The sequence below is a fragment of the Pavona decussata genome, unplaced genomic scaffold (genome assembly GCF_977016875.1).
Source record: "Pavona decussata unplaced genomic scaffold, jaPavDecu1.1 SCAFFOLD_207, whole genome shotgun sequence".
Lineage (NCBI taxonomy): Eukaryota > Metazoa > Cnidaria > Anthozoa > Scleractinia > Agariciidae > Pavona > Pavona decussata.
In genome coordinates, this window is record NW_028145612.1 from 3,493,654 (window position 1) to 3,506,037 (window position 12,384).

The following is a 12,384-nucleotide window of genomic DNA, read 5'->3' on the forward strand; positions in this document are numbered from 1 at the left end:
TAACCCATCGATGCGAGAAATTTTTGTTTTGGTTATGGCGTCGCTGTCCGTCCGACCGTACGTCCCCCGTACACAGCATCACAGGTAAACCAATGCTTCTGGCACAGAGCGGGAGAAACGAAACGACAGAGCAAGAGAAAATTACTCTTTAAATTAATAGACGGCAGATCATAAACAGCTTCATAGCGAATACCAGCCGTAAAGACAGAGTATTGTGCTGTTTCAATCTATTAATTAAACCAAATGTTAGACGCCAATTAATTGATTAACCTGCGCTGTGAAGCTTTCTACTGCTCGAAAACCACACGAACACAGATCGATAAATATAACAAACGGTGGATCCAAAGAAGAAATGTGCAGGGAAATTTCTTTCACTGAATTTGATCATAGTTGTTCTACTAACTATGGTTTGACCTGCTCCTTCCTTCCACCAAAAGGACACTATTGTGCTCGGTTACCATTCGTTGCAAGAAGAAGTAGCGAGGTACAAGCAATTGGTCGCCATGACTGATTTTAGTTATTCAACCAAACAAATCTGATCCAAGTTTTTAGCTTTTGACACAAATAATGTTTTGCTGTCTCTTGTAAGACACGAAAATTCACCTTTAGGAATTTCTTCTATAGCTGCAGCACTTGATTTCCATGTACTTTAGGGACAGACAACCCGGCTTAAAAAGTCGAACTTTAAAGAGCCTGGAAGAATTCGTTGTTGCTAGACACAAAATGACTGAAGAGGCCAGCCAAATGATAGAAATGGCGTGCTTAGCCAATGAGAGAGTGTTTCACAGCTCTACCAATCAGGAGTGAGTAATTTCCGGCCCTCGGTGAAATTAACTGAGAAAAAATGTCTTCTGTTACAACTAATCAGCATTCAGTAATTTTACCCTCTAAGTTATAAACATTGTAATTTTTATCGTTGGTTTGCAGTTTGCTGCATATGCACTAAAAATATATATAACTCCTAATAGCATAAGGAATTTGTAAGGTTATTACGTTCATACGATAAGCAGACTAATATAAATGCTATTAAAAAAGGAATTTTGGAGCTCCGCTTTTAGGCGATATATTACTGCTACATTCAAATCTTAGCAGTATGTAGGATGTTTGTCACATGAACTGAGTTTAACGGCCTAGTTCCCATGAGTCTCCTGTAGCTCAGTGGTAGAGCATCCGAACTAGTAATTGGAAGGGCATAGAGTTGACACCTATTTGGAGAACTCATATTTTCTTTTTCCAAATATGCCTGTGTCACTCGCTGAAAAATTCAGCTATCATTTTATTCACCAGGCTTAAAACATAACATCACATTTCTTTCACATATACCACTCATCGACATTCAAATCTTAGCAGTATACATGTTTGACCCCACGAGGCGCTCTATAATAACTTCAGTTCTTTTACTAACAGATCGTGGTTAACGGTATCAAATGACTGCTTAAAGTTCCACTAATACAACACCGCTAACAGTGCCTCTTTCAGTGTTAAGGACCACTGGTAGGTCATGTCGAGGAGTGCAGTCACAGTTGAGTGAAGCGATCTAAATCCAGACAGTGGAGTGGTTCAATAAGGTTATTTTCTGCAAAATAGGGATACACTTGCTCGAAAACTACTCTTTCAAAAACTCGAGCAAAGGCTGCTAAAACTGGAATGCTCTGAAGTTATCGGATTATTCCTTTCTCCAGATTGAGTGTAAAACCGGCGGACTGACCTTTGCAATTTTCAATCAATTGTAAAAGTATTTGAAACAGATAGATTTTAAAGGTCGGCCACGGAATTACAAACAGCTGGAGCCGCTATTTTTAATTATAGTATTATGCCGATTGGGTTCACAACGTAGCTAAGATATTTACTCCTTTACGGTTTTTCTAGTGCTTCTTGATGCTAAATTCCTTTTAATTCAAAAGAGGAATTCACCCTTCTTCTGATCATGCGTAAAAGGTTGGCACACGCTCACACTGAACAGCCGTTATTTAGTACTTGAAATTTGAAAAATTTCGTGAAGGAACTTTTTTTTTTATCTGGTTCTTAATGTTCATCGACGACTCAACGGCGACGTCATAGAGCGGTTAAGTGGTACCCAGGGGGAGAGGGTGGGGTGGTTTGGTTTCGTTCTGTTCAATACTCAGAAGATGTTTTCCTCGAGACTTTTTCGTTGGACGGCTGACTATAGAACAAAGGAAGGTGTACAACGTCGTCACCACTCTCTCAAGGTCGAATTCCCGTACGATTTGTATATGTTTAACATAAATGTGGACAGAAATTCGAAACAAGAACGATCGGAAAAACTACTCCCATAAAAAGTACACCCAATCTCACAAAACTACGTAACGAGTTATCCGATGAACGCATCCCTTGCGTGCTTTGCACTTCACTGAACAAGAGGTGCTGATTCCAGTACAACGAGAAAAAAAAAAATCCGTTCAGCACTCAACTAGCCACGACACTGTATATATGCCCTCAGATCAGATGAAATGCAGCTCTGTGTATGTACTGTCTCGGAAAACCGTGACAAACTATTTTATGGAAGCGTAGGATACGGCTTCACTGCAGACTATGGTTCGACGAATATAATGTAGGTAAATGACATTAAAATTTATTGTTGCCGCGTTCTACTTAGACTTTCCAAAAAAAGTTTCTTGTTGCTTAGAATGACCATGTATAATCATACTTTTACAGTGTAAGATGTATGTAGGTATGCATTTATACTTGTATATTCAATAAAGATCCATGAAGATTCAGGAAGTAGTGCAGATTCCGTGATTGTAGCGACCAGAAGAAAACAAGAAAGCTGGCAGTGATATACAGTTTCAACACAAGTTCAATACAGTTTGAATCATGCTATCAGTCCTAACCTCTCATATCTCTGAGAGGTGTGCTCATGCCGTCGGTTTTGAACACTTTCCTAGGCCCGATTCTCGTTAACCACCGTAAGAAAAATAATGGCTTGATATGCAGTTCGATTGTATCACGTATTGCATTTCGGAAAAGAAAAAGTCTGAAGGTAGTTTTCACTAAAAGAAACTAAAAACTATAGCAAGGACAACGATACCTGTTTACGTATATTTTCTCGTGAAAGCTGCAGGATATTCTTTTTTAGATCATGCTTCCCCGACAAAACCAAATCCTTGGTCTTTGACTGCAAAAATGATGATTGCAATGGCCATCTGGACGTCACACATTTTGGACCAAACGAACCTATTGTTTAATTAGCTCACTTCTTTGAGTTACTCGGATGTGTGCATGCCGGTTGTACTAAGGAACTTACCTGGTGGCAATGTGCGGTCCTGTTTAGAGCATTTTGATCCCATTATTATCTGCAAAACAAAAAATATTCAGTCTATGAAACGTGGTAAAAAAAACTGTCGTAATTCGAATGGATGTGAATGATGATGGAATGATATTTTCTAAGCGGTTCTTTCAGGAACGGTCTTTCAGCCGTGTTGAAAGTTCCATGGCTTTTACTGAAAATTGCACAAACCTGTGATGGGAAGTTGAATTGACAGCCCAGTCTTCGGAAAGTTTTGTGACTACGGTGAACATATTTTGTAACAAAATAAAATTTAGAAGACTACCTGGTTAAGTGATTAAAAGTTAGTCCATTTCTTTGAACAATGTTTGTTGACTCGTTTTCCGAGTTATTTATCATGAAAGTATAAAAATGTGACTTATTTGTGAAAGATATTTGACATGAGCGGCTTCGTATTAATTCGCAAATTTATGACTTAAGCTTGTAATAAGCTTAACGCATTTTCGGAGTCACAGAATCTACAGTTGACTGTATAACCGCTGAAAATATATTTGAATATACGGTCAGTACCAAGAGAGGATGAGCTAGTTCATCCTCTCTTGACGGTACCAGTGATAAATTTGAGAAAGCATTGTTGGCGGCTTGCCCGCCGGTTTTGAAAGCAGGTACCAAAAAACATTCATGTTCAGTTTCTCTGCCGGGTTGTTGCCAACACTGAAAATATATAACCAAGAAAAATGAAATGTGCTTCTCAAATACCTTAAGAACTGTAGCCAGCACGATTTTAAATCGTTAAGTCGCGCCGGTAGGCAGACTTAAACAAAAGTGTAGACATATCGTGAAAGATAATGGGAAAGGAAAAACTGACAATAATAAGATTGGGTGCAAGGTGCCGGACCGACGGACTCTTTCGGGGTGCAAGGTTTGTGCTTTTATACCATTCCCGAGCGAAACAGATTCCATGGAATACCTGGCGCTCAAAGCCGTATAACCAAATATAGAATACGCGTGAGAAAAGGTGTGGGAAGTGTCCTCTCAATCATATCTGAACGTTAACAGGGAGGCAAACCGTGATGCAAACATCTCTCTATACTTTGTCACATTGCCAATGGATAACTCCGTTCCTTTATATGAATGAATTACAGGCTATTAACAGGTGATTTGATGTTTTTTCTCTTTGCTTATCTCTCCTTGTAAACCCTTTTGCAAGCTCTCTGCAGCTTCATGGTCACTTCAAGAACTGAAAAGTTGGAGATCTAAACTGAGGCACTCAACGAACCATTTTGCAAACAAATGCACTATTCTACTTAAATTAATAAGAATAAAAGTCGTCTACAGGATCAGACCAAACGTCCGTGCATTGAGTCTAAACACCACCAAAGACCATCAATAGACAAAGTTTCGGGGAGTTTTTCAGGTCCCTTACTTTAGCAAAGCTGAGTTTTCCTGTCCTTTCCTTTCCTGAATTTTGTTGTCACTCCTCGGCCATCCCAGCCACAGAGATCATCGTCTGCAGTAAGCTCCAAGACCCACCTGGCCTAGCATGCATCGTTTTGTGGTTGAATAATTGGGGCGAACTCACTTTGTGCTATATCACCGGCTCTCTCTGGTGAGCAATTTCTTCAGCATCTCAAAAGAATTTTTCTGGGATAATTCTAGATGAGCCGGTCTATTCTCAGGGTTGATCTTCGAGGAATGCCAAACTTAGAGCAGTATTCGTGACGAAGCCTAGAAAACTGTGGACCTCTGCAGGATTCAGTATATTACAATTCGACAAGTTTCTCGGATGAGGTCAACATTCTAGCATTCTTTCAGACAGCTGCAGAAAGTGCGTAACCGAAAAAGGTAAGGCAAGGGGCACTAACTATATGTTATTGAACTAGTGTGAGGTCCGTATTAGGAAAATATTGGGAAAATATTGTTGTAATAATAATGCACTTTATTTAGAGAGGGTGGCACGGGATTGTTGAGGTAAATAATGAACTTGTGGCCCTCTATCTAAAAAATTCTCACAAAACTAATACAATGTAATAGGAAGTGTACATAGAAATGTGAGAGCTAAAAAAACAATGTATGTCAAACTCTAACATGACTCAATAAAACTAAAATTATCCATCTGATAAGAAGACGAATTATGAATAAAAATAAAACATAACTTGAGAGCAAATAATGAAACAAATGTTAAACTATAAAACGATGTAGTTTCTGTTGTACATCAAAATGGTTGTTTCTATAATTGTTCTTAAAAGATTCTAATGACACAGAATTCCTGAGTTCTAGACTTAGGCTGTTCCAAAGTTAACAAGTAGTAACTGCGAATGACCTACCGCCTTCAGTCATACGATTCAGTAAATCTTGGACAAATAAAATTAGTGTTGCTATATCTTGTAGCACGATTGTGTTGCTGCCTTCAGTATATAAGGGTACTTCACCCTTGATACGTTTGTACGCAACGCAGCATTTAGCTATTTTCAATTCCTCATAAAAAGGTAGCCACTGAAGTCTATTGAACAGCTTGACACTACACGCCTGATTGTCAGCATCGGGAATTACCCTGGCTGCTCGTTTCTGCAACTTTAACCCTTTAAGCCCCGAGGGAAATCCCAAATTTTTTTAAATCGGTAACTATGAACCAGGAGACCACATGTGATATACCATTTGAAAGGTATTTTCTGGGATATGCTATAAATCATACCAAAAGAAATGGAGGAGGTCACACATTGAATTCACAAGTGGCCCAAAATGACAAAGTAAAAACGTTTAAAATTTTCCTGTACCTTGTACAGAGTGGGTATGTCCCTAAACTATAGCTTAATTTGCAGCTCTCAGTTCATTGGTTGTTGTCAGATATTAACTTGGCCTAAAACGTACAAAGATAAAAGTTTCCAAAAGTTGCAGGGGTGGTAAATCAAGTCTTGTATAGGAGGGGGGCATGATATTACGCCCTCCATGTGCAGATCTTTCCAAGATCTTTTAGTTGCGCAAATTTCACGCAAATTGACTGAATATTGAGCATGTAATTGCATCTTGTGCCATATGGCACTATCGGGACTTAAAGGGTTAAAACACGACCTAGATTCTCCTTTTTAGTCTGGATAATAAAATCCGTCCCTCTCGTAGTAAACTCCGACATGACGGTTTGAAAAAGTTCCTACTTCATAAGTTAATTTGAGACATTTTTGCTTTGTTTTTGTCAAAATTGAAACCCTTAGCTCCTTTCAAACATACGTTGTAACGCAAAGCGGTCCATGTTAGCCGGGTCAGTATAGGAAAATTAGGACCGCTCAGGTAATAAACAAATAAACATCAATTCTATAATGGTTGGGGACTCCATCATTGAACCTGTAAAGAGTACTGGAAATCTGGGATCTTGGTTTGATGAGCACATGGCGATGGACATTCACATTGGACACATTTGTAACAAAGCCTTTAAGGGTCTTTACAACATTAGACAAATAAGAAAATTTCATTCCACTGAGGTCACCAAAATATTAATTCATGCTTTTGTGACATCTCACTTGGATTATTGCAACTCTCTCCTTTCTGGACTTCCAAAATATCAACTGGATCGGCTTCAAAAAGTCCCCAATGCTGCAGCTAGAGTCGTCTGTCTAGTACCCAAATTTAGTCACATTTCACCTTATCTAACAGATCTTTACTGGTTACCCGTAGAGTTTCGGATCGAATTCAAAATATTACTACTTGTTTTCAAAGCGTTAAATGGTATCGCTCCACGTTATATCTGTGATCTCATCAGGGAAAAGGCATCAATCAGAAGCTCTTTGAGATCTAATGACCTCACTTTGTTAGAGGTGCCTCGAACCAAATGTAAGACTTTTGGTGATCGAGCATTCGCTTTTGCTGGTCCATCCAAGTGGAATAAGCTTCCTCTGGCAATTAGGACTGCCAAGAACTTAAACACTTTCAAGAAACACTTGAAGACATTTTTGTTTAAAAAAGCATATGACATCTGATTATTCTTTACTTTGTTTATTTTATTTCTTACTTTTTGTTTGATTGATTATTCTTAAATTTTATATTTTATTGATTTTGACTAAATTTTTCGTTTTTATATTGTAAGCGCTTTTGAATGTTATATAAAAAGCGCTATATAAATTGATTATTATTATTATATGCATCATCTTTACATAAATAAGCACTGTATTATATATCAGAGATTTGTAAAACCAAAGGGTGACAGTAATAAAGATAAAACGTGTAATTGCGAACTCAACGAATAACTTATTCTTTAAAGAAAACAGGCAGTAGGTGTGTTGTCTACTAACTCCTTCCATTTACCAGACGCAAGCATAAAAACCTTTAGGAGGCCCGGGTTACCATAAACATCTCAGGAGATTACGTGACTGAAAGAATAAGAAATTCCATAGTGCGGTAAATCTCCCTTCTGTTTCAAATGTTATCGATAAGACCAGGAAGTAAACACTGAATTGAATTTACAATATAGCCGAACACAACACGGTGTGGCCGGAATCTCAGGGGTTGTAAGCTTGAAAACTGTGATTTCTGATACGCTAAATCCATGGTAGACCCACTGCACACTAAAACACGACGAGTGTCCATTGTCGAACGGGTCGGCCCATGAGCTTTACAAAAAAACCTTTACGGCCGAACTCTTACGAGTGAATCCTTTATAGAGAAACCTAGATTTAGTGACCTATCTATAGAGTTTTAAAATTTAAAACTACCGTAACTATCACGAGATATATTTATTCATGTCAACAAAGTTTATTTCCGTAACAGAAGCCCGAGTGCATGCAGCTATGCGTCTAGTTAGATTTACTTTCCATTTTCGAATTTCGTCGCCCTCCCCCCCCCCCCCCCCTCCAAAAAAAAAAAGAAGGAACACATTTCAAGAAATCCTGATTTGGATTAATGTACAAAACCCTTTCTTGAGACCGATTTATTGGATTTGAATTCTATTTTCGGATCTTCCCATAAAATATTAAATCCGAATCCGAATTAGATTTTTGCCAAACGAATCTACCCAACAACTACTTAGGCGTAATAAAAGCTCGCCTGTTGTCTATAGTTTACACCCCCCCACCCCCCACCCCCACCCCAATGAATATGTCTAATTTATATCGCAAGTGTATTACCTTTCTTAACGCTGTAATGGTGAAACTATGTTGCAAAAATGCTTAATCAAACTTGCCTGGAGAACTCAAGTGTTGGAAAGTAAAAAACCTTAACGAACAATGGCTTTCGCAAACTTGGCTGTTTCCAAAGAGTTATGGCGGAAAGTATAAACTTGGTTTAACGAGTAACGTCGGTCCCTCGCTAACCATTATATCCAAATTGCCAATAGTCAGCCAGTCAGGCCAATCATGTATATCCTGTAATTGTTACCGTCATTAAAAAGTGATATATGAGCACGAAACTAAGCGATCGCCGTTGAATTATCGTTTGAAGTACAAAAAAGGAATAAATTTTCAGACAAAACTGACTTTTATTCAAACTTTCACAGAAAATAACAGCGAATACGTCTTTGAAAAATAATCAGTGAGTCTGTTTTTTTTTTTTTTTATTAAAGGCGGCTTTTCTGACTCATCCACGATAGGATATGCCTTAAACATTCATTTCAAAAGCTGGTGTGGGCTATTAAACGGAATAACAAGAGTGTACCGCTCGCGTCATACTATCACCTTTTGGGCGCCAAAAGCCGACATTAGATATAATCTATGGGTAATTTTCTGCGCTTTTTTACCGACTCTTTCAGCCGATGTCTTTGAACTAAGAACTCTTTAAATAAACATTTCCTACTTTTTATTTTCTGTAAAACTTTTTCATCATATGAACCCTTCATCATTTAACATGTAAGCAGAAAAAAAAAAAGCAGAAGTAACGCCGTATCAATGGCGGTAAGTCAAAGCAATGGGTGTTTTTGAGAAGGAGTTGGCTGAAAACACCTTGGTAAAGTCAATCTTTTGTTTTGACAAAAAAGGAAAAGATGCCGACCATTTTAAATTTTCATGATGATTGAGCATCTTGTGGCGGCTTTGTTTGCGGAACCCTTTTAAGGGGTTTGAATTTCCACAAAGAAATTTTCACTGCATAATTTCTCATTCAAACGTTTTCAATTTGATATGTAACTGCTTCACCCGAGGTGCAGTTTTTGCTTCGTTGCAAATTCATAGAAGAATAATAATAATAATATTTTTTTCATAAAAAATTAAAACATTGCTAGATAACAAAGATAGCGGTGTTATGTTCCCTGAAAATTTAAGTATCTTAGAATATATTTTCTTGCATTGCGACAAAGTGCTTCGTTCCTTTTATGTCCTGGCAAAGAAGGAAAAGATTTTTCTACTGCTGCACCTTGAGAAATGTGACACATTAGAGTCATAATCTTAAAACTTGCTTTACATAAGTCGAGAACAGGTCGATTTATCTCTCCTTTCCGAGCAATTTTTTTTATGTTTTAAGGATTGAAACTCTTTGTAGAAATTATAGCTCAAAGCGTTTTGGAAAGGTTACTGCGCATGTGCGCAAGATCAAGCTATCAAATGACACGATCTATGGCTATTTCTAAATTTGCACAAACAAACAACCGGAAAATAATCAACAGGAAAATGATTTTAAAAGCAAAACTTTAGTGTGGTTCTATTTCCATGAGTATTTCAGTTAATATTTTGCCATTTGTTTTTACAAACATCAGTTGAACTGTTTTCAGAGCATTTCATATTCGTCGGTGAAGTTTGACAACTGCAATAGACGCAAACGTTTTTGGAATGCTGTTTATTTGAATCACAATGATAAAACATTTGAATAGCCTGCACACACTCTCTTGATATTTAAAGGAAGAGATATTTTTGAGACCCAACTTTGATGTTCCTCTAATCCGGTCTGCCCGGCTTACCTTGGCCGACATTATTCCGCTGATATTACCCGCAATTTACGCCGCCAACCCGCGAATTCTGCTATCTTTCATCTTAATTGCCAAGTTTGTGTTAAACCAAACTCCTCAAAGAAACCGCTCCTGTCCAAATTTAAATAATATTTTATTTTACTTTATGGCTGTACGTTTGTGGTTATCTCGTCAGTGCTATCCCTGCCATGTATATTTTTTATAAATACATAGAAGGGCAAAGAAACGGCTCAAAAATTTCTGAAATGATAACATTTTTTTCATAGCAGGCCGTTTTCTCTCATTTTATATGGATTTAAAGTATAGTAAGTGAAATTATTGAAGAGATATTGGTTGTAAACAAACGTTTTTTTTTTGTACAAGTGTTGAAAATTTCTCAAAAAATAATTTAAAAAATAACAACAAAACAATACAACACAAATGTGGCAAGGTAACTAAAGTATGATATTGCGTGGAAATCGGTTTTACCTTCGTGTTTTTAACTTGTCGTCGTAAAATAATCCAGTTGTTATTCACAGCGCGATGAGTCCGAACTGTGTACCTTAGCAGATCCCAGCGTCAATTTAAGTTTTACAGCTTGTCAGGTTTTAGAGTCTCGCAGAGGTAATTGGATGTTGGTGATAAATGTTCTGATATTTGTGGCTTTACAGCGTCCGACTTTGAACGGATCTTTTCAGTTGAAAGCGGCAGTTGGCGGGAAACTTGTCGGCACTTTTGTTCCTCAGACAACTGCTTGCAATATTATTATTATAATCACAAAGCCGTTTGCAGAATATTGCTTCACGATGTTCTCTTCCGTGATAAAAAGGTCTTTTGTTTGAGACACAAAAAAGATTGGAATTCAGTTTTTCAGATATCTCCAATAAAAGGGTTATGCGCCTTTAACAGCCATGCCGTTTGAGCAAAAATTAGAAATATGAGATACGTAGCTTTTATCATCCAGTTAAAAGGATGGCAAATAAAATTTGAATCCCTTGTACTCTCAGTCTTTCAGATTCCCATATCATTGTATTTTACGCCTGCCAAGGGCGCTTCGTCGCTGAGAATAATGCATTCAAGAGTCAATATTGATCTGGAATCCCGCTGATTTTAAACTTATATTAACCTTTTTTTCCATTCATTTGAATATTTCAATATTTCACGTGCTCAGATGCAGAATTTTCTTTTTTCCTGTAATATTTCTCTATAGAGGATTTTATTTTTCTGCTGGTTCCAACAGTTTTCAATTTTGGTGATTTTCCTGATGGCTGAGTCGCTTCACGTAGCAACAGGTTGAGCACACTGTTATTTACCAACCAATAAATATTAGGTACATGGGTTGTTTGTTGTCACTTTTTTGAACAGGTGTACACTTTACTTAGAGGTTTTTTTACATCTCATTTCTGCTTAACTAGATTCATGATTTCTGAATGTCTTCCGTTTCTCTAATGCCTACCATCTGCGGTTCTTGAGAGCAGTTTGAATGAAACCGTCAGCTGGTCTGTTTTATGTTTGGTAAAACTGTGCCAGCTAAAGCTCATCTCTGATCTTCTATACATGATACAGCCGGTTACTATTTATCAGCTGTTTTGTACGAACTATCTTATTCTTTGTGGGAAAAATGTCCTTCATCGTTAATTACCGACATTAACGATCAGCTAACTACCCATTTTTGAAATTATCAGTCTCCGAGTTTTAGTGTCGTAAGTTCGCTACATGCGGGTTAGCTGAAGTCGTGCCTTGCCGACTGGTACGAAACAGTGCTCTGTTTACAAACGTTGCACCTAATTAGTACAGTGTAAAATAATCAAAACGGAGTAAAGTAAAATTATCTTGGCTTCCCTTGTCCGATTCAGTTTCCAGGCTAGCCTGCAAGCAAGCTTTCGCATCGTTCTCTCAATTTTCGGCATGCATACTAGTAGAGCTACTAGTGGAAAGCTACGTTGACACTGGTACAACCAGGCACCCATTTAACGACGGTGCCTACTAATACTGATACCGAAGTATTTTTGAGCGGTTTAAGATTATGCGAGAAAAGCCGATCTTAGCAAGGGCTATTGGAATCCAAAAAGAAAATTGAGGGTAACGACGCATTTTTTGGAGATAATCAAGCAACAATTATTCCAAAAAGCCGTAAACACAAAGCAATGTATGGCGTTTTTTTCTAAATTGAAGCTTCATTATCGCTGAAAAATGCATGGTTGGCCCCAGTGTTCATTTTGGATACCAAGAGCGCTTGCACTTTCGTACACCTTCCAAAGAAAATGGTACC

At 37.8% G+C, this 12,384-nt stretch overlaps 1 long non-coding RNA gene across 1 annotated transcript; it reads right to left on the reverse strand.

The window, feature by feature from the left end:
- Positions 1-3,174: 3,174 nt before the first annotated feature.
- LOC146460948 (uncharacterized) lies at positions 3,175-10,707 on the reverse strand. Its single transcript, XR_014857534.1, has 3 exons — positions 10,602-10,707; positions 10,276-10,316; positions 3,175-3,314 (listed from the first exon to the last, which is right to left on the reverse strand). It is a non-coding gene; the product is annotated as an uncharacterized LOC146460948 (long non-coding RNA).
- Between the last annotated feature and the right edge of the window lie 1,677 nt (positions 10,708-12,384).